General features: G+C 40.9%; 1 protein-coding gene across 3 annotated transcripts in view; it reads right to left on the bottom strand.

The window, feature by feature from the left end:
- The window catches only part of SLCO5A1 (solute carrier organic anion transporter family member 5A1), a 154,565-nt gene that overhangs the window by 42,323 nt on the left and 88,170 nt on the right, over nucleotides 1–24,072 (bottom strand). The window lies entirely within an intron of this gene.

Below are 24,072 nucleotides of genomic sequence, written 5' to 3' on the forward strand. Positions count from 1 at the left end.
AGGACCGAAACCCCACAGCTTACATTCTGGCATAGTTCACTCCATCTTTTTTTTGATGTTATTTTCCCCCTCAAGAATTGATAACAGGGACTTCCCTGGTGGCTAAGACTCTGCACTCCCAATGCAGGGGGCCCAGGTTCAATCCCTGGTCAGGGAACTAGATCCCAAATGTGGCAACCAAGACCTGGTGCAGCCAAATAAATAAATACTGAAAAAAGAATTTTTTTAATAAAAAGAATTGATAATATGTGTAGATTCTTTATGATGTTGTTGTTCAGTTCCTCAGTCTTGCCTGATCTCTGCAATCCCATGGACTGCAGCACTCCAGGCTTCCCTGTCCTTCACCATCTCCAGGAGTTTGCTCAAACTCACGTCCATTGAATCGGTGATGCCACCCAACCATCTCGTCCTCTGTTGTCCCCTTCTCTTCCAGCCTTCAATCTTTCCCAGGATCATCAGGGTCTTTTTCAATGAGTCAGCTATATAGATTCTTTATCTATACATATACATATACATATACATATACATATATATATATGTAGTGCTTTGGTTTGGGAAGAGCTATGGAGAATTTTAAATATAGCCAAAGGTTGGAATAACCACTGTGGGAAAGAGCGTGCTAAATAAGAATATGTACTTGGCTTTGCAAGTGGATAATACTGTGGGTCCAGGTGATACTAGATTTCAGAAGTCTGCAGCTCCATCGATGTTCATGCTTTGATGGCTTGCTTCTATATGGTCAACAGCCCTTGTGAAAGGTGGGGGGGTGGGGTGGGGTATTAATAGATTAATCTAAAGTCTGAGCTTCGCATGGGTTGGCAGGAAAACAAAAATCATGTTCATCTTGTAATCCTCACCACAGTCCTGACTTTATAAAACTAGTAATGGCTGTTTTGCAGATGAGGAAGTGACTGGCCCAACAGTGCACACACAGGGGAAGAAGAGACAGATGGAAACCTAGGTTTCTGCCTCCAGCCCAGCCCATGCTCCACAGCACCACAGCTGCTGCTCAGAACCAGCGGTACCTGGAATCTTGTAAGTAACCTGACCAGAGCTCTGAGTTGCTTAACAAACTTTCCTCTTTATTAAAGAACAGTAAAAATTACATCTACATGGATAAAAAGCTTTACCTTTAGAGTGCATCTGTCCATTAACAAAATTACTATTTTAGTTGAGCAATGTTTATCTTTATAGATACCGTGCTAGACCCCAAGATAGCAACAAAACAAATCCCCACACTAACAGCTGAGTCATAATTTAAAGTGAAAGTCACTCAGTCATGTCCGACCCTTTGTGACTCCATGGACTGACTATCAGTTCACTTCAGTCGCTCAGAAATGTCTGACTCTTTGCAACCCCATGAATTGCAGCACACCAGGCCTCCCTGTCCATCACCAACTCCCAGAGTTCACTCAAACTCATCTCCATCGAGTCGGTGATGCCATCCAGCCATCTCATCCTCTGTCGTCCCCTTCTTCTCCTGCCCCCAATCCCTCCCAGCATCAGAGTCTTTTCCAATGGGTCAACTCTTCGCATGAGGTGGCCAAAGTATTGGAGTTTCAGCTTCAGCATTAGTCCTTCCAATGAACACCCAGGACTGATCTCCTTTAGAATGGACTGGTTGGATCTCCTTGCAGTCCAAGGGACTCTCAAGAATCTTCTCCAACACCACAGTTCAAAAGCATCAATTCTTCGGCGCTCAGCTTTCTTCACAGTCCAACTCTCACATCCATACATGACCACTGGAAAAACCATAGCCTTGACTAGACCAACCTTTGTTGGCAAAGTAATGTCTCTGCTTTTCAATATGCTGTCTAGCTTGGTCATAACTTTCCTTCCAAGGAGTAAGTGTCTTTTAATTTCATGGCTGCAATCACCATCTGCAGTGATTTAGGAGCCTCCAAAAATAAAGTCTGACACTGTTTCCACTGTTTCCCCATCTATTTCCCATGAAGTGATGGGACCAGATGCCATGATCTTTGTTTCTGAATGTTGAGCTTTAAGCCAACTTTTCCACTCTCCTCTTTCACTTTCATCAAGAGGCTTTTGAGTTCCTCTTCACTTTCTGCCATAAGGGTGGTGTCATCTGCATATCTGAGGTTATTGATATTTCTCCTGGCAGTCTTGATTCCAGCTTGTGCTTCCTCCAGCCCAGCATTTCTCATGATGTACTCTGCATAGAAGTTAAATAAGCAGGGTGACAATATACAGCCTTGAAATACTCCTTTTCCTATTTGGAACCAGTCTGTTGTTCCATGTCCAGTTCTAACTGTTGCTTCCTGACCTGCATACATGTTTCTCAAGAGGCAGGTCAGGTGCTCTGGTATTCCCATCTCTTGAAGAATTGTCCACAGTTTATTGTGATCCACACAGTCAAAGGCTTTGGCATAGTCAATAAAGTAGAAATAGATGTTTTTCTGGAACTCTCTTCCTTTTTCCATGATCCAGCAGATGTTGGCAATTTGATCTCTGGTTCCTCTGCCTTTTCTAAATCCAGCTTGAACATCTGGAAGTTCACAGTTCATGTATTGCTGAAGCCTGGCTTGGAGAATTTTGAGCATTACTTTACTAGCATGTGAGATGAGTGCAATTGTGCGGTAGTTTGAGCATTCTTTGGCATCGCCTTTCCTTGGGATTGGAATGAAAACTGACCTTTTCCAGTCCTGTGGCCACTGCTGAGTTTTCCAAATTTGCTGGCATATTGAGTGCAGCACTTTCACAGCATCATCTTTCAGGATTTGAAATAGCTCAACTGGAATGCCATCACCTCCACTAGCTTTGTTCATAGTGATGCTTTCTAAAGTCCACATGACTTTACATTCCAGGATGTCTGGCTCTAGGTAAGTGATCACACCATCACGATTATCTCAGTCATGAAGATCTTTTTTGTACAGTTCTTCTGTGTATTCTTGCCACCTCTTTTTAATATCTTCTGCTTCTGTTAGGTCCAAACCATTTCTGTCCTTTATCGAGCCCATCTTTGCATGAAATGTTCCCTTGGTATCTCTAATTTTCTTGAAGAGATCTCTAGTCTTTCCCATTCTGTTCTTTTCCTCTATTTCTTTGCATTGATCGCTGAGGAAGGCCTTCTTATCTCTCACTGCTATTCTTTGGAACTCTGCATTCAGATGCTTATATCTTTCCTTTTCTCCTTTGCTTTTCACTTCTCTTCTTTTCACAGCTATTTGTAAGGCCTCCCCATGACAGCCATTTATACAGTCCATGGAATTCTCTAGGCCAGAATACTAGAGTGGGTAGCCCTTCCCTTCTCCAGGGGATCTTCCCCACCCAGGGATCGAACCCAAGTCTCCTGCATTGCAGGCAGATTCTTTACCAACTGAGCTACATAATTTAAAAGCAGTATAATTTGTTAGCCTGTGCATCCTAATTAGTATTCGGGGGTGTTTTTTAGTAATCAGTTCTTTAAAACAGAAACTTTGTCATTAGCCAGTATGAGGTCTCATCAAACACAGAGAAGATCTATTAAATTTCCTTCTAATGTCCCCATTCTCTAAATCTCACTGAACTACCAAAATGGAAAGATTCTGACCATGATTTGGGCAAATGTGAACAACACTCAGAACTCCAGCTTGAGTAAGGGACCCAAATGTTTTGGTCTTGGCATTTTAGCCAAATGGAATGAGTAGGGACAATTTCGTGCTGTGTGAGGGGTGGGGTGGAGGATGGGGGGAACAATAGAACCTTCTCAGGGACCCTTCTCCAAGCCCCTGGCTCCCTGCAACCCAGCTTTAGTGGTTTGGGGTAAGCCTGTGGGCTGCACGAAGCACTGAGGGGCTGAGAGTCAGGCTCTCCATCCACCACCTTGCTGTCACCTAAGCCTCCCCAACTTCACCACTGCCTTTGAAAGGGGAGAGGGAAATGAGTATAGAAGATGGACTCTCCAGGAAGAAGTGGCCCTCCTGATGCTAGCCCTGAGCTCAAATTCTCCTCACTAGCTGGTGCTTTCCTGACCTTCCCTGTGTCCACAGACCCAAGCGCCCTTCCTTATGCCTCCCACCTTTGAGCCTCTGCTTCTGTTCCAGCACCTCCTCCAGCCACTGCCAGACGTTTCTGTCTCCCTCAAATTTCTGCTCCTCGAGCCCTCTAGGGGTCAAGATGCAGGGAGGGCGGGGCTACAAGGTGGGGTAAAGGCATCAGCGGATGGGTAGAGGGAGGACAGAGCAGCGGGGAATGATGGGAAAGCCTGGACCAAGCCAAGGGCCCAGCCCAAGGCACAGGTGCAAGAGGGTGGAGGCCAATGCAATCCCAAGTATCAGAGACAATTCCAGGTAAGAATGTGGGCCATGAAGATCCAAGTTCAGATCTCAGTTCTGCCACCTACAAGCTGTCTGCCCTTTGGCAAGTTTCTGAATATTCAGGACCTTGGATTTTCCTTGTCTGGAAAATGTGGATAAGAATAGTTTCTTCTTGGTAGGTTGTTAGGATTACCATAGCAAGTGCTTGAAACAGTGTCTGAGCCATAGTGTACACCTAATAAATGTCAGCAATTGACACAATTACATCATTATTGCTGTTGTTGTTGTCTAGTCACTAAGTTGTGTCCAACTCTTTGTGACTCCATGGACTGTAGCCAACCAGGCGCCTCTGTCCATGGGGATTCTCCAGGCAAGAACACTAAAGTGGGTTGCCATATCCTTCTCCTGGAGATCTTCCCAACCTAGGAACTGAACCCCAGGATCCTGCTGCATCTCCTTCATTGCAGGGGGGTCCTTTACCTCAGAGCCACCAGAGAAGCTACATCATTATCTGCCTACTATTAATGAATTTAACATTTGCACTAATAAACATATTGGAATTATAACCGGGCAAATTTCCATATGCTATTCAATCTATAGGACTGAATTTAAACTTAAAACTCATAATGGTCTAACATACATCTGTATGTGTTCTTTTATATATAAACCTTTGCCTGATATTTAGCTACTCTGTTCTCTTGAACACATAAACCTCTGTTAGCTTTTGAGCTACTGTGTGTATGCGTGTGTGTACTCAGTCATGTCCTCTTTGTGTCTCCTGCATTGGCAGGCAAATTCTTTGCCACTAGCACCACCTGCAAAGCCCAGTGTGTATATGTGCATGTATGTGTGTGTGTGTGTGTGCATGCTAACTCATTTCACTCATGTCCGACTCTTTGCGACCCTATGGACTGTAGCCCTCCAGGCTCCTCTAACCATGGGATCCTCGAGGCAAGAATACTGGAGTAGGTTGCCATGCCCTCCTCCAGGAGATCTTCCTGACCCAAGGATCAAACCTGAGTCTCTTACATCTCCTGCTTTGGGAGGAGGGTTCTTTTACACTAGCGCCACCTGGGAAGCCCCACTGTGTATATAGATCTGAATCTAAAGATCTAACCACTGCAAAGTAGTGACCAGAGGGCCCTGCTTGGTTCATAAAAGGTCTGCGCACATTCTACCGCTTTCCAGGTGGAAATCTTTTAGCCACTTATTTATCCAAGCAGATTGATATGTTAATGGTCCTGCTTCCTTTCTCTTATTTCCAGCATGATACCGTAACAGTCAATTTTGAAGTCTTTACTCTGGATCACAATATTGCTTGCCCTTATGAAATGTGCCTAGATGGAGTCAAAAGGTCTTTATGAAAATGATATTCAGGGAATTACCAAATATTAAAGCTACTGATGGATTTTTTCGTCTTCACTCCAATTTTTGTCACTATGTAGACATTATCTGTATTGCAAATACACACATAAAATATGTTTAAGCTTATGCATCATTTGGAACAAGAAAATCTTGAATTAGAAGAGAGGAGGGCAAAATCAGATGACGCACTTATCATATAGTATCTTGAAAAATGGTACAGATGAACCTATTTATGGGACAGGAATAGAGACGCAGACATAGAGTAAGGACATGTGGACACAGGGTGGGAAAGAGAGGGTAGGACAAATTAGGAAGTACCACTGACCATATGTAAAGTAGATAGCTAGTGGGAAGCTGCTGTATTGCACAGGGAGCTCAGCTCAGTGCTCTGTGATGAACTAGAGGGGTGGGAGGTGGAGGAGGTAGGAGGGAGGCTCAAGAAGGAGGGGATGTATGTATAACTGATTCACTTTGTTGTGCAGCAGAAAGTAACACAACATTGTAAAGCAATTATACTTCAAATTAAAAAAAAACTTTTAAGAATGCTTCAGGTTCAGGGAACTGCAATCATGATGCTATTGCTATTGTGAAAAATCATAATTTGCTTTCATAGGACCCAGTGTTCACCCTCAAGATAAGACCTGCCAGCATCTGTTGGGTTTAATTCTCTCTTTTCTGCTAGACTGAAAGGTTCCTGTGCATGGCAGGGACTCTATCTTTGTTATCTTCATAACTTTCTAGCAATTTCCAAGGCCTAGAAAATGCACAGGTTGAATAATCTGGTAATTTCTAATTTATTACATAAAGCCTTCAAATGACACTCACTTTTGTTTTCAATGATTCCCTGAAATAGGCCACATCTTGTTTTACAAACAGGAAATCTCAGATTTCATTTGGGAGCTAAAATAACTTGCTAAAATCAGTTTAAAGCTGGCAGGCACAAAATATCTAGACTGAGAAAATCTCACTGTTAACAAAATTCTGAGTTGGGCGTTTGTAGCAAAAGTTCAACTGCCAAATCACCACAGGTGATGAGTGCAGACTGTCAGTAACCCTCTAGCCTCTTCGGGTGCAGACTGTCCCACTGAAGCGGATCGTTAGTACAGACAGAGCCTCAGAATTTGCGTCTTGCACATTAAAAGTTTCTTTAAATGAGTTGAAAAGTGTGTGGCTTGCAAACCTAAGACTATCAATCATTACAAAATATCACCATGAGCCATTATGGTTTCCAGGTTTTGCTGTTGTCTTTGGGGAAGTGGCGGGGAGGGGAGCAGAGGAGAAAGTGGGGTGAGATCTAGAAAAGAAGGAAGTATGATTCACTCTCATTCACTCTCTCTTTCTCTTTCCCTCTTTCACTTCTCTTTCTGCACACATGCACACCACACACACAGACGCACACATGCTGATGTTGGCCATGTGGCAGATACTGTGATACCTACTCTTTGGATAGACTTTCATCTAATTCTCAAAACCGCGTGGATTTTGAGTTGCTCTGAAGGCAGAATGTATCTGACAATCAACAGTATCTCTACCTTGTGCCATGTGCCTGTCTGTTCAATCATGTCTGACTCTTTGCAACCCCAGGGACCGTAGCCCACCAGGCTCCTCTGTCCAAGGAATCTTCCAGGCCAGAATCCTGGAGTGCATTGTTTCAGGGGATCCTCCTGACCCAGGGATCAAACCTACATCTCTTGTATCTTCTGCTTTGGCAGGTGGGTTCTTTACCAGCTAAGCCACAGGGGAAGTCTCACCTTGTGAGTCATAGTCTAATTATTAATAGAAGCATTTGTCTTTCATAGTAACTCAGAATCATGGAGCATCTTACGATGAATGGCATCTTAGGTTGGAAGGAATATAGTAGATTCTTTCCACACTGCAGGCAAGGAAGCATCCAATGAGTGACACAGCAGGGTAAAAAAATTCATATTTATTTAACGTTTCCAAAGACTGTGTTTCTAATCTTATGATACAAAATAAATGTTTTCCTATCAACCAAGCCTAATTATTTTACCCCTTTTTTAAGCTTCCACTTTCCCTTGCAAATATTTTCTTATAGGAAATAAATACCAATTGTTGTCAGATGGAAGAAGAAGATGAGAATAATTTTCAAGCTCAAGCCTTGAAGCTAGCAAATTTTAAATGGTCTGAGACTAGACCACATAGTAAGTATACATTGCCATAAACTACACATATACCCACAAAGTATCAAAAAAACACAAAATAACTTCCGCTTTAGTATATTTCAATATCATTCTTGTGAAAAAAAATCTTAGAAATTCCTTCACAGGACCCCCCTAGTGGCCCAGTTTTTTAACCAAAACCTGTCTGCCAATGCAGGGGACATAGGTTCAATCCCTGCCTCAGGAAGATCCCACGTGCCACGGGGCAGCTAAGCCCATGCGCCACCACACTCTAGAGCCTCAGAGTCGAAACTACTGAAGCCCAAACACCTAGAGCCTGTGCTCTGCAGCAAGAGAACCCACCGCAACGCAAGAAGCCTGTGCACACACCTAGAAAACAGCCCCCGCTTGCCGTAACTAGACAGTCTTTGTGTAGCAATAAGGACCCAGTGCAGCCATTAATTAATTGAAAAGAAATCCTTTCACAAACTATGAACAAGGTTGCATCACTATAATTCATCAGTAATGCCATTTTTTTATAATTCGGTGGCTGTTTTAAGACAGAAACCAAACTCTTTCTTTCAGTCCACACTATTTCGTGGCATAACATCAAGTCACATTGTAAAGGGTGTTCGACTGGATTAGAAGAATCAGCCCATGTGTGATGACATGAACAGCATGTGTCAATGAAAGCTACTGGCACCTGGAGAGAAAGGATATAGGAGTTCTTGTAGGAATTCTCCTGAAGAAGGTAACCTGGCAGGGCAGCAAGCCTCGAACAGGGTTGCTGCAGACAGCCCGTCTCCATTCCAGGCGCCAGCGACAGAGCTCTCAGGCCACAGATTCCTCTGTCAAGGACCTGTGATGGCCACAGTGGGACTCAGATGGGACCATCTGCAGCTCACCAACCGAGAATGCTCTGAAATCTCACGTGGCCTTGCTGAAATGATTAATAAAGGCTTACCAAGGAATGGCACACCTCTGAAAACTTAGCCCCCATCACGTCAGCATGGAGATAGCAAACCAAGCTCATACTCGGCCTCCACCGGGGATAAATAGGTCTCTTTCAACCACAATCACACTCTCTTCAATTCTGCCAACTCAGGGAAATACCATAAAGCTGGAGAGAAATACGAGAACCCCAATCTCGGGGATCCGAGGTCTTGGGAGCACTGAAGGAAAGGTAATAAATAAGGACATTCAATAGAAGAAACAAGCCCACTTTTCATTTCAGGTTTCTGCAAAGCTCTGGCTGAAATAATATATAAAATGAAATACCACCCTGGGTCGTGAAAGGGATTCAAAAATCAAATCAAATAAATATTTCATCCTGTATGGCTTAAAAAGCTAAGAGAGTTTTCTGCATCCAGGCAATAAAACCAGAGGGCAAAAATAACTTGATGGAATGCAAAACATCAGAGGGCTTACTTCCGTTTTTCACTGGCAAGCTTCAGGTGAAATAGCAAAAGCGTTAAACAAGTTATTGCAAAACAAGGGTGTACATTCTGTAAGGGCAATTTCACAGGAGACTAGGATCTTATGAACTTTTTCAGTGATCAAAAGAAGCCTCAAAGGAAGACCTCGGTATTAAGTTACTAGACTCAGTTTCCGTTTAGAGAAGCAAAGCCTACAGATGTGGGCCGGTGCCAAATGCAAATCCCTCTCTGGAGGCCCTGTGGGTGAGGTTCATTTTCTGCCAGCAGTTTTCAGCGTCTCCCCTGTCCATTGTTGTCCAAGTCCAGAAGCTCTTCAGCCTTCCCGTCAAGAGAGTTGATGGTTATTATGCCCACGAATTGCTGAGCCACAAAACCTGGCAAAGATATCCTTCCCCTGGGAGAAGTAAACGAATTTTTCAAACTCTATTTATCCAAAATATTTTTGAGACAAACTTTTACACACCTACTTGTTAGAATGCTTTTTGCCACACAACGGCCAAGTGAAAATCTAGCTCATTAAAAAACACATTAATTCTGCAAATGAACGAGCAGGACCAGTTTTGTTTAGTTGCTAAGTCGTGTCTGGCTCTTTTTTGACCCCGTGGACTGGAGCCCACTAAGCTCCTCTGTCCATGGAATTTTCCAGGCAATAATACTGGAGGGGGTTGCCATTTCCTTCTCCAGGGGATCTTCCTGACCCAGGGAAGGAACCCACATCTCCTGCATTGACAGGCAGATTCTTTACCACTGAGCCACCAGGGAAGCCCAAAGAGGACTAAAGAGGCCATTTAATAAAGATCGTCAACTCAGTAATCTAAATGCTCTGCTTTTTATTCTTTCTGTTATATTGACAGCTTCATTGAGCTATAATTCACATACCATACAACTCACCTAGTTAAATAACTGTACCATTCAATGTTCTTTAGTATATTCACAGAGACATGCAACCACAATCATTTTTAGAACATGTTCGTGACCCCAGAAAGAAACCCTGAACCCATTAGCCATCATGCTCATTTCCTCCCACGTCCCTTCCTCAGCCCTAGACAACCACTAAATTTGCCTGTTCTAGACCTTTCACATAAATGGAGTCATAAAATACATCTGGCTGGCTTCTATCATTTAGCATGATGCTTACAAGGTTTGTGCATGCTGTAGGATGTGTCAGTACTTCATTCTTATTTATGGCCAAATAATAATCCTTTGTACTAAGAAACTCCATTTGATTTATCCATGCCTCAGTTGATGGACATTTGAAGTTGTTTCTATTTTTGGATACTATGCATAATGTTGCTATGAACATTCATGTGCAAGTTTTTATGTGGACATATGTTTTCATTTCTCTTGGATCTGTGCCCAGAGATGAAATTTCTGGATCACATAGTAATTTATTGCTTGAGGAAGTGCCAAACTGCTTCCCTAAACAGCTGCATCATTTGACTTTCCTACTGCCAGTGTGAGTTTCCAACTGCTCCACATCTTCACCAGCATTTATTTCCACAAATAATATTTGATTACAGACATTCAGATGGGTACAAAGTGGTATCTCATTGCAATTTTGATTTGTATTTCCCTGATAACTAATAAGATTGAGCATCTGTTCATGTGGCCATTTGTATATCTTTGGAGAAATATCAATTCAGATCCTTTGTCCATTTTTAACTGCCTTATTTTTCTTTTTATCACTGAATTTTAAGAATTCTATATAAGGGCTTCCCTGGTAGCTCAGCTGGTAAAGAATCCGCGTGCAATGCACCCTAGTTAGATCCCTGCATTGGAAAGATCCCCTGGAGAAGGGATAGGCTACCCACTCCAATATTCATGGGTTTCCCTGGTGGCTCAGACGGTAAAGAGTCGGCCTGCAATGGGGGAGACCTGAGTTCGATCCCTGAGTTGAGAAGATCCCCTGGAGGAGAGCATAGCAACTCACTCCATTATTCTTGCCTGGAGAATCCCCACGGACAGAGGAGCCGGGAGGACTACAGTCCATGGAGTCACAAAGAGTTGGACACAACTGAGTGACTAGCACACAGACATATGAGGGACACAAGTACTTTATCAGATATATGTTTTGCAAATATCTTCTCCCATCCTGTGGGTTGTTTCTTAACTTTTTTTGGTGCTGTTTTTGACATAGAAAGGTTTTTAACTTTGATAAAATCTGGAAATTCCTTGGTGGTCCAGTAGTTAGAACTCTGTGCTTTCACGGCTGAGTAACTGGTTCAATCCCTAGTCAAGGAACTAACATCATGCAAGCCACAGGGCATGGCCAAAATTTTCTTTTAATTAGATAAAATTCAATTTTGGTTGCATTATCTAGTTCAAAAATCACGAAGACATAAGCTTTATAAATAAATACTAAAAATGTGATCATCTGCCACACAAGGAGCTAACTACACTGCCTCAGTGCAGCATTTGCTGTTGTTCCATCGCTCAGTCGTGTCTGACTCTTTGTGACCCCAGGGACTGCCACACGCCAGGCTCCTCCGTCCATACTATCTCCCGGAGTTTGCTCAGATTCACGTCCATTGAGTTGGTGAAGCCATCCAACCATCTGCTTTTTCTTAAGTTTTGTAATCAAGTCTAGGTGCTCTGACTTTGTTCTTTGTCAAGATTGTTTTGGCTATTCTAGGTCACCTGCATTTCTAAACGAATTTTAGGATCACCTTGTCAGTTTTTTCAAAGAAGCCCCTGGGAATTTTGATGAGGATTGTGTTGAATTTATTGGGGGAGTATGGCCATCCTAATAACATTGTATTCTAATTCATGAACATGAGATGTCTTTCTATTTAGGTCTTCTTTAATTTTTATGGATATTTTGTGGATTTCAGAATATAAGAATATTTTGTGGGTTTCAGAATACAAGTTTTGCACCTCTTTTTGTTAAATCTAATGAAATCTAAGTATTTCATTCTTTCTTGCTAATATAAATGCAACTGTTTCCTTAATTTCACTTTTGTTTACTGCTAGTATATAGAAATACAACTGATGTTTGCATATAGACATACCTTGTTTTATTGCACTTTGCAGGCATTGCACTTTTTATAAATTGAAGGTTTGTGGCAACCATGAGTCAAATAAATTTATCAGCACCATTTTTCAACAGTATTTGTTCACTTTGTGTCTCTCTACATCACATTTTGATAATTCTCCCAACATTTCAAACCCTCTACCAGCAAAAAGATTATGACTTGCTGAAGGCTCAGATGATGGTCAGCATTTTTAGCAATAATAATTAAGGGATGTATATTATTTTTAGATGTAATCCTATTGCAAGTCTCCTGACTGAAGGCAGATTCTCTACCATCTGAACCACCAAGGAAGTCCTTAATAGACTCCAGTCCAGTACAGTGTAAATAGAGGCTTCCCTGGTGGCTCAGACAATAAAGAATTTGCCTGCAATGCTGGAGGACCTGGATTTGATCCCTGGGTTGGGAAGATCCTTTGAAAAAGGGAATGGCAACCCACTCCATTATTCTTGCCTGGAGAATTCCATGGGTAGAGGAGCCTGGTGGGCTGGAGTCCATGGGGTTGCAAAGAGTCAGACAGGAGTGAGCGACTTTCTTTGTTTTTTCACACTATAAATATAATTTTTATATGCACTGAGAAACAAAAAAAAAAACTTTGCATGGCTTGCTTTATTGCAATATTTGCTTAACTGCAGATCCTAACCCATAGTATCTCTGAGGTATTTCTGTGTTAGTCTTATATCTTGCAACCTCACTAAACTCATTTATTGGTTCTAATAATTTTTAGTGTACTTGAAGATCTTTTCTATACAAGACTGGCTAATCTATGAATAAAGATAGTTTTACATCTTTCTTTCAAATCTGAATACCTTTAATTTCATTCCCCTACCCAACTTTTCCGGCTAGAATCCCCAGTGCAGTGATGAATAGAAGCACCAAGAGCAGACATCCTGGTCTTGTTCCTGATCTTAAGAGCTACTAAGTATAATATTAGCTGTGGATTTTTTGTAGATGCCCTTTATTGTATTGTTTTTAAACCTCCAATCATTTCAATAGTGGTTAAGTTAAAATTCATTTTTGTGTTATTTTTGTTTGGTATAACCCTCAGAAAGCTCATAAAAACATATAATTTTTAAAACATATATTTAATTTAATAGAAAACACTGACTGAGTATATACTATGTTTTGGCTCTGCTCTAGATTCTGAAGATACACAGTGAATAAGCTGACAAAAAAACCCTGCCTGCACTGAGCGGATAATCTACTGTGAGGAAAAGAGACAATAAGCAATACAGCAATAACAAAGGAAACTGTAGTGAGTGTTGGAACATAAAAAGCACCACAGAGAAAAGCGTCCGGCCTAACAAGGAAAATCAGGAGTCCTGAGAGAGGAGATGCATTTTTAAATGGGGTATACTGGAGAAGGTCTCATTGACAAGGGGCCACTTGAACAAAAACCTAGAGGAAAGGAAGTGCAGCATGCAGAGAATAAATGATCGCCCAATTACACACTGTTTTTATCCATCCATCAAAATGTTTGTGAAGATAATAAGAGATCAGAACATTTTATACTGAGAAGAAAATTCAAAAATTAATCAAAATTAAAAATTCAAAAATTAACTAACTTGTTTGCTGAATGAGATAGCTTAAGCCAGAAAATATAAGAACTTTGGGCAAAGCAGGGACAATTGAGATGGAAATTGTAACCAGTATGCTACATACTGCTCTCTTTTAACCTAAAGTGCTTCTTTGTTTCAAATGACATGCATATTTCCACAGGTAATGAAATCCACAAAATAACTTTAATGTAACTTTAATGAGAGAAAACATAGCCTAGTAATCTAATGATCTTCTAGTATCTTTGAAGGACATCAAACCTACTGTTAATGAGAATTTAGGCTTCAGAGACCCATTAATGGACTTCCCTAGTGGTACAGTGAATAAAACTCTGCCTGCCAAAGCAGGGGACATGGATTTGATCCCTGGTCCACGAAGATTTTACATGCCTCAAGGCAACTAAACCTGCATGCCGCAACTGCTGAGCCCATGCACTTCAGAGCCTGTGCTCCACCACAATAAGAAGCCTGTGCACTGCAACTAGAGAAAAGCCATGAGTTGCAGATCTGGTACAACCAAAAGTAGAAAAATAAAATATGCAATTCCATTTTTAAAAGTCCATTAATAAATCAATTTTATAAGAACAGCCATTGAGTAGAAAGCAGTAGAGAAGAAACAGATGACATGGTTCTTATGTACCTTCCTATTGCAATGACAAGCCCCACCAACCAATGAGTCTAAATCTCTCAGTAAAACACTAGTCTCTTTCCCTCCCTGTTCAGACCTTATCTACTCTTGATTATGAATAATAAAATCACACATTTTTAAAACAGAGCCTCTCTTTGGAAGGCAACAATAGATCTCAAAAGCTAAAGGAATAAAAAAAATGCAATAAATATTTTAAATTTCACCCCAAATGACACAAGTGAACCAGCAAAGGAAAAATACAGTGTAGCAACAATCAGTGCAATGTACCTTCCAACTAATAGCCAGGGGTGCTCCACCAGGTTCAAAGGTAGCCCTGGATCTTTTCACATTTTTCTTTTCACCAGAATGAAGGATATGCAAGGCACCTGGGTTTCCCAGGTAGCACAGTGATAAAGAATCCACCTGCCAATGCAGCAGCCACAGGAGATGCAGGTTTGATTCCTGGGTAGGGAAGATGCCCTGGAGAAGGAAATGGCAACCAACTCTAGTATTCTTGCCTGGGAAATCCCATAGACAGAGGAGCCTGACAGGCTACAGTCCATGGGGTTGCAGAGCTGGACACAACTGAGCAACTGAGCACACACAGGCACACACAGGCACATGCCAAAAGAAGTCGGTTTTCACTCGAAACTGGAGAGGAGGAGCTGACATCTTAGACAACTGGGTGGAAACTGAACGCAACCATTAAAGATGGAAAAGTGGAGAGAATTTTAAAAAGAAGGCAATTTAACAGGTACAACTCAAGTTTCAGCCTGTTAGAGCAGACAAGAACATTGTGTTTTAGTATTAATATTTACTAGCATGTGTTTTAGAGCTTACTAACATTTTCAAAATTATTCCCATATAATATGAAATTAATTATTTGGATTTTTTGTCTGTTATCATAGAACCACAGAATCGGAAGTTGCAGCAGAGATTGCTATATACCTCCTGATGATGACCCTTCGTTCTTAAAGGTTCTGACCCTTTAAGATGAGCTGGGAGCACCTACCATAGGTAAAATTCTCCATTGGGCAGATATTTTATATGAACACAAAGTTTCTATTGACACCTTGTTCCAAGATTCTTGAGAATCTGATCTAAAAACAAAAACTTATCTACTATTACCTACCAGCACTAGAGTTGCACCTGATGCTTCTATGATACTTGCTGCTGCTGCTGGTAAGTTGCTTCAGTCGTGTCTGACTCTGTGCAACCCCACAGAGGGCAGCCCACTAGGCTCTCCCATCCCTGGGATTCTGCAGGCAAAAACACTGGAGTAGGTTGCCATTTCCTTCTCCAATGCAGAAAAGTGAAAAGTGAAAGTGAAATTGTTCAGTCGTGTCTGACTCTTAGCGACCCCATGGACTGCAGCCTACCAGGCTCCTCCATCCATGGGATTTTCCACACAAGAGTACTGGAGTGGGTTGCCATTGCCCTCTCCACTACAATACTTGAGGCAACTGTAAAGTTGCTTCCTTAATTATTGTAAACATACTCCCTAAAAATCTTCAATTATTGTGTAGAATGCTTTGCCCAGTGAAGTTAATGACTTCATTCAAAAAACAAAAGTTAAGTACAAATTGACAGTTTGCTGATATATATACAATATATATCTTGTAACTATGGCTATAAACCCATTGACTACATGAATAACTATCTCTAAGAACAAGGTTGAAAAAAGAACAATAACAAAAAATTCGTAATGTCACAAAAACAGATGTTCTACTGGAAAATTTTATCGAAGGATATGGACATTTACACAGCTGCTCCATAACCGAATGAGTCCACCAAATTCAGCTGCATTTCCAAAAGGGTTTGGTATATCCATAAAATATATTTCAAGAAAATTTAGGAAAGATGGAACAAAATAATATTGACCTACTGTACACAAAACAACTATACACGAATTATTCCTTGCTCAGGTAAGATAAGTATGCACCTATAATGTTTTTAAATATCTTGTTAAATCAAAAAACCAACAGGAATTATGGTCATCTTTATTGCAAATAGAGATATAACAAAAATTTCAATACAATGACTTGAAAAAAAATTAACCATTAGCCTGAAATCTAATCCATCTAATAGTAATAAATGTAAATAAGCCCATGTTCTACCCTATGGCCAATGGAAAGATGCCATAATGGGAAGTTGAACCCAGCAGCAAAGCAAATTTTCTGTGGTCCATGATGAGACGGTTCAGGTTACAAAAGAACATTACTCCAACTTCTAATAATGTCAAAGCACATGTCTCATTGTTTAGTTGAAAAGAATAAGTTATTTCCTGTCTGTGTGGTAGTAACTATATTCTGGTTATACTTAAGGGCCAAGATATTCACTAGGTCTGGATATGACTTTTACAAGTTAGCAGCATCTCAGAGGAAATGAGAAATTGTGGCAAGAGCTGGGTGTTAGGACAGTTTGTCTCCAGCTCCAGTTTGTCATTACCCATGAGGCCATGAATCCTTCAATTAGTGCCTGCACCTTTTATTTATCTATCAACAAAACAAGTAATATACTCCAGCCTCTACTTTGCTCTCCTCCTCATCTTTTTCAGTAATAATCCTGGTTCTGGGACTTCTCTGGTAGTCCAGTGGTTACGAATCCACCTTCCAGTGCAGGGGACATAGGTTTGATCCTTGGTCGGGGAACTAAGATCCCACATGCAATGGGGCATCTAAGCCCACGAGTCACAGCTGCTGACCCCATGTGCTCTGGAGTTTTCAAGCCACAGCTAGAGTAACCCACACACCACAGCAAAATGCCCATGTGCCACAACTAAGACCCAACAGAGCCAAATAAATACATATTAAAATAATAACAATCCTGGTTCTCCTGTCCTATTGTGGAGAATGAAATACTTGATAAATGGAGATGAAATCCAGGGTTGTTCTCATTATTAATATTTATGTTCCTCTTTACACTTAGTAAGTCACTTTTAAACTTTTTAAAATTTCAAAAAGCCCAGTTAAATAGCTGTGATTACACCAGCTATTAAATAGCTATGATTCACAGCTAGTAAAACTGAGGCTAGAGAAATTAGTTACCTCACCCAAGGTTACATGGTGAATAAATAGCAGAGGCAGGTCTTGAACCCAGACCTATGACTCCAAAATCCATCACCTTTCTCTTCTAAGATGTTGACTCACTACAAAGTGGGTAGGGATCACCTCACTTCAGCAGGGTATGAACTTTTACAGGACCACACTCAGTAAAAATGTCTGGAGTTTTTAAAAGGAGAAATTTAATCATCAACCTACCTTACTCTTTGACAGTTCCTCCAAAAAAAAGCAAAAAGTGTGGCAATTCAACATCAGTTCTGTCACAAGCACCAAAGGAGGAAAAAAAACCAGTATATCTATAAAAGAAATATAAAGTGCCAGGAAAAGATATTATATACATCCAAAGTGAAATGGCAAGACACTAACTTGAATGCCTAGAAAAAGAAGTTGCTCACAAAGATCAGAGGACTTTGTGTGGAGGAGACACTGGGGTGTCAGTCAGTTGCTCTTTGGTGAAAGGTGGCCTCATTAAACCCCTTATTCCAAAGATGAGACTGAGGACTGAAGAGGTTACCGTTTATTGTTGTTGTTGTTGTTTAGTCGATAAATTGTGTCTGACTCTTTTGCTAACCCATGGACTGTAGCCCGCCAGGCTCCTCTGTCCATGGAATTTTCCAAGTGAGAACACTAGAGCCATTTCCTACTCCAGGGGACATTCCTGGTCCAGGGATCGAACCAGAGTCCCTTGCGTCTTCTGCACTGGCAGGCGGATTCCTGACTGCTGTGCCACCTGGGAAGCCTTCATAAAGTGGGCACTGCAGTTATTACTAACAGCTACTTCCCAGCCACAGTGCTAAGCACACCATCCACATGCCCTCATTTAATCATTACAACCTGTAACTCTCATAAAAGGTAAGGAACTTCTCTGGGAACACAAGCAGCCCATTGGGGTCACTAGACTGTAAGGTCCTTGAGGGTGGGATCCCTCTGTCTTCTCATCATAGTGTTTCCAGCAACTGGCACAGTGTCAGACCCATAGAAGAAGCTTTTCTGAATGTCCTTCATTGTATTGTTTCAACTTTCAAATCATATAAATGTCTTCCATAATTTAAAAAAGCAAATTTAACTTAAAAATCGAAAAATAGGAAAAAAAAATAGTATTAGTCACTCAGTCCTGTCCAACGTTTTGTGACTCCATGTATGTAGCCCACCAGGCTCCTCTGTCCATGGGATTCTCTAGGTAAAAAAACTGGAGTGGGTTGCCATTTATGCATATATATGGAATCTAGAAAAATGGTACTGATGAACCTAGTAGAGAACAGACTTGTGGGCATAGCAAAAAAGGAGAGGGTAGGATGAATTGGGAAAGTAGTATTGACATATATACACAATCATGTGTAAAACAGATAGCTAGTGGGAAGCTGCTAAATAACACAAGGAGCCCAGTCTGGTGCTCAGTGATGCCCAAGAGAGGCGGGATGAGGGGAGAGGAGGGAGGGATGCGATATATATATAATTATGACTGATTCTCATTGTTCGATGGCCGAAACCAACATAAAACTGTAAAGCAGCTTTCAGGCAACTTAAAAAAATTAAAATAAATTGTTTTATTTACAAATGAAAAATTAAGAAATCCTAAAAAACTAAAAACAAATTAAAGCAAATTATTTCCACAGCATATCAGGTTGTGGCCATAACCAAACAGAGAAGAATTATCTCAAATAACTTTAGGCCACAGTATTTTGCAAATCCCTAACAGATAGCCTATGGACAGAAAGAACCACAGAGATACCTAAAACTGTGTGTCATATTTCACAGTAATAATACTGATAGATGATTTGAAACCATTATACTCAAACTCATGCTCACACACACACACATATGGATAAAGTAATTACGTAAAAGTCATTAGGAAGAAAGATTTTCAATACTAGAGCAAAAAGATGTATCAAAGAAGTGTCAACTTGTATTCTTAACAACTGAAGCAGAAATATCACATAACTTCATGATTTGCTTTCCTCTTTTTATTTAAAAAAAAAAGGCCTACAAACAACAACTTGTACCAATGATCACCCCAGTGCTCAGAGGGTGACCTCCAAAGATCATTTATTCTAAAAGGAACCAGGACTCCTTGGAGAAGTGTGACTGATCCCAGGTCTACGGCAGAAAACCATAAAGACTACTGAGGTTGTTCCAAAGGATACACAGATGCTAACTTGAAGGGGCTCCCAGAGGCCAAGGACTGCACAATTGGAACATCAAAAAGAATAATGACTGCAGTGGATTAAAGCACAACAAACATATAAAAAGCCATGCATTCACTATGTTTTCTTAAATTTACTGGTCACTATACAAATTTGCTATATTAAAATTTTTGACTTTGATAATTGGTAAATAAAGCTGCTGCTGCTAAGTTGCTTCAGTCATGTCCGACTCTATGTGACACCATAGACGGAAGCCCACCAGGCTGCCCCGTCCCTGGGATTCTCCAGGCAACAACACTGGAGTGGATGGCCATTTCCTTCTCCAGGTAAATAAAGCTAACGAATCACAAAAGAAATAATGGTCACTTGGAGAACTGGCCAAACAGGAGGCTGGTCATTTGGTAAATTGATTTAGAGAAATTCAAAGAGAGAGACAAAAAGACTTCCCTGGTGGTTCGGTGGCTAAGATTCCAAGCTCCCATTGCAGGGGGCCTCGGTTCGAGCTCTGGTCAGGTAACTAGATCCTGCAAGCCACAGCTGAGATCCAGCACAGCCAAGAAATAAAAATAAATATTAAGAAAAAGAGAGAAAGAGGAGAAAGAGAGAGACTGAGAGACAGAGATAGGAAAATGGATTCATGATGCATTACACCATGAATTTCCCTCCTCAGCAGCTTCTGCCCATCTCCTGCCCTAGAAGGTTTCTGCCACTTTATTCCTATGATCAGGACTGAAAATAGTCACTCCATATAATTTCATTTGAATGTATTACTATTACTCCTCTTATCAGATGAGATTTAACAAAATGCCTTCGAATTGCCGCTCTAAATTAGACTAACAGAAAGTTTTTTTTAAATCAGAAAATCTAACAAAACTCTTCAATGGGGATTTAAATTCAACAGGATCTTACAACATGCAAAGGTTTTACTGACCATCTATGACTATATGCCAAATTATTTAAGATATCATTATCTCATTGAACTTTTGTTAGTAGGTTGGGGAGAGGATCGCTCACATTTTACAAATGAGAAACTGAGACAGAGCAGTTAAGTGACTTGGCTAAAATCATGCACTGAGTTAAGTGACAGATGGAATTCCAAGAAAAATCCATGGACTACTTCTGGTTGCCCACAGCAAAGAAAAAGAGATCAAAGGATGCTGGACATAGTCAAAGTTTGTGGTGATGCAACATTACTAAAAATACCCCAGTGATGAATTGCTTATTAACTATTTCCCTTGTAAGAAAATCACAAGACTGTACAGGAATGTAAGAATAAGTTTATTTGGTACATGTGGCCTGGGGAAAATTATTTCATCTAAGATTTTGGAGCAGGGAGAAGTCATCAAATTCATTCCAGTCCAAATTATTGTTTTCTAGATTAGAAACATACCTAAAGAGAAACACTTGACAGCCTAAAGTCAGTGAATTAGCAGCATGAGGGTAAAGGTATTAGCCACCTTAGATACCACCATTGCCCTGCCGCAGTCGGGGGGGGGGGGGGGGGGGGGGGGGTGGAGCTTCAGTAGTAAAGAATCCAACTGCCAATGAAGGAGACTCGGGTTCAATCCCTGGTCCAGAATCCTACCTGCCGAGGAGCCGGTGTGTCACAACTACTGAGCCTGTGCTCTAAAGCCAGGGAGCCGCAACTACTCTGGGGCCCTGAGGCCCCAGAGCCCATGCTCTGCAACAAGAGAAGCCCCTGTACTCTCTACGACTAGAAAGTAGTGCCTGCTTGCAAGCAAGCAGCTCCCGCTTGCTGCAGTTAGAGAAAAGCCCATGCAGCAATGAAGACTAAGCGCAGCCAAATAAATAAATCAAGCCAGGTTAAAGCCATTTCTCCTCCATGAAATGCAACTCACACTAACCCAAAGCTCCCACTGATTTATTTAAACAGCTTTTCTAAACTTATTTCATAAGCTCACTCTCTCTCTCTTCCCAGATCTATAAGAAACTTAAGGTTCAAGTTTGAGTCTTTGTATTTCCCCCTACCTGCTAACACACACACACACACACACACACACACACACACACACACAGCACAGTGCCATAGTACTCAGAGTGTTCAATGACTATGCAAGGGGGCAAGTGAGCAAAAGCCAGTCTTTTGATCCATGCATGGAGCCTCACCTCCACCATATAACACAACAAAACAAATTGCTATGGAGGGGAGCGATGAACTTTTTTTTAATGAAAAAAGAACTTTAACTCGAAAACTTTGTCAGAGGAGAAATTAAAACTACTTTTAGATTCACCTTCAGATACATTTCTTCATTCTCCAAGTTACTTATATGCATAGGAGGGGATTTAAAGACAAAACATTAAACAAGTTCTTAAAAAATAAAGATCTCTGCTTGGAGAGTAAGAAGGATTCAATCCTTACAAATTTAAAAAGTCAAGGTGAGTTTTAAAAAGAATTTTCAGCCCTGTTTAGCCATATTGTAATGACAAGCCATCCACTATTCTTAATCAGAGTATCTCTTGAAAGTGCAGCAGTTAATACTCAGTCGTGTGTGATTCTTTATGACCACTATGGACTGAAGCCCACCAGGCTCCTCTGTCCATGGGATTTCCCGGGCAAGAATACTGGAGTGGGTTGCCATTCCTTTCTCCAGGAGACTTTCTTAACTATTATTATTTTTTATCTGTCTGGAAAGGAAGGAAAAAGTATGCGAGCTAGAAATGAAAGGCCTTTTATCAAAATACCAAAGACTACCAAACATTGTATAAACTGCATTGGTAAGGATTAAAAAAAAAAAAAAAAAAACTTGCTGTTGATGAAACCAGAGTGGCACTGGTGCAGTGTTGTACTGCTCCTGTAACCCAGATGTTAAAACAAAGGATGAGCAAATTTCATGAGTTAGTTCTTATACCCTCTTTACCCAGGTGGTCACATTCAGTGACCACTGCCTTGACCACATACCACTGTGGAACTCTGCAACCAAACACCCCTTTATTCTATTTCTCCACAGAAGTTATCTATCTAGCCTCTGACTGGACCAGTAATTTTTGGGTCAATATACACTCAACATGCATCAGTTCCAACCCAGCTCATCACTGGACCACTCCCCAGGAGACCTTGAGATCAAAATAGTCCATCTGGAGGCAAATGGGATGATCTAGACATCTCTGCTCCCACGTCACTAGAATTTCCTGATATGTGCCCCGGGAAACACTGTTCATGAGAATGAATGCCTTTAAAAAAAAAAAACATGCCAGATTCAAATAAATGTGGGAGAGAGACCATACTTGGAACCTTCCTTTGGGAGTTCACAATGCACACTGGTATATTGCTATTGTATAATTGCTAAGTCAAGTCTGACTCTTTTGCAGCCCCATAGACTGTAGCCCACCAGGCTCCCCCTTGGGATTTCCCAGGCCAAAATACTGGAGTGGGTTGCCATTTCCTCCTCCAAGGGTTCTTAGGGTTATGAAAAGTCCAACAGCAAAGAAGTCTGTAGTATTTTAATTCAGCAAGCCCTAAATTTATTTGACTATGAATCTTCTTTCCAGTAACACCTTTAATATTTAAACACAGAGTGGGAAATGCTGAGATAACATTCGACAGTTACATAGCTTCAGATCTAACTACGAGACCACTCATGGTTTCCCTATGCAAGAATTGTTGCTCAACAAAGGTTAGTGTAGGGATTTCCCTGGTGGTCCAGTGGCTAAGAATCCAGCTTCCATTGTAGGGGACGTGGGTTCAATCCCTGGTCAGGGAACTAAGATCCCACATGCCCTGGGGCAATTAAGCCCAACCATACTGTGACAAAGACCCAACACAGCCAATAATTAATCAAATTTTTTTTTTAAGACAAAGGATGAAGGTGTGCTCAGTCACTTTGGCAGTGTCCAACTCTTTGCAACTCTATGGACTGCAGCCCCCAGAGTTAGAGTAGGAATTAAACTAGAAATTCAATGTTCAGGATATCTGAAAACCAAATTACAATGTAATCTGTAAATTTTACCCTAATGTAAGGAAAACATATATTTCTTTAAAACCAACAGAAAAAAAAATTATAGGTTACAATTACAAGGTCCAAAGAAGTATACTCTTTATAAAAAGATTTGTTATGATGGGCCTACAACTCAATATGCATGTCTTTTTATTGGCAAAGTGAAATATGGAACAAAATGATTACTCAAATAATTCAAGTCAACTGCTCTTTCTACAAGTAATATAATTTTGTTTGTTAATTTAATCCAAGCTTCCTGGGTTTGAATGTGGACATGGAGGGCAATTCTCCACTTAACTGCTTAAATGCACTTTATTAATAACTAAAGCCTTAGGTACAGTTATTTGATCACCTTTGAAACCACTAAGAAAATACCCAGAATATTCTATGGTATAATACACTGAAAATCCCAATATCTGAGAATTCATGTTCCCACATTACTGAGAACCCAATTTACTGTGAGAAGAAAGCTCTGATCACTGGATGCTATGGGTCCCTGTACCAAAATCTTCTAAAAATC

This window comes from Oryx dammah, unplaced genomic scaffold (genome assembly GCF_014754425.2).
Source record: "Oryx dammah isolate SB20612 unplaced genomic scaffold, SCBI_Odam_1.1 HiC_scaffold_19, whole genome shotgun sequence".
In the NCBI taxonomy this organism is placed as follows: domain Eukaryota; kingdom Metazoa; phylum Chordata; class Mammalia; order Artiodactyla; family Bovidae; genus Oryx; species Oryx dammah.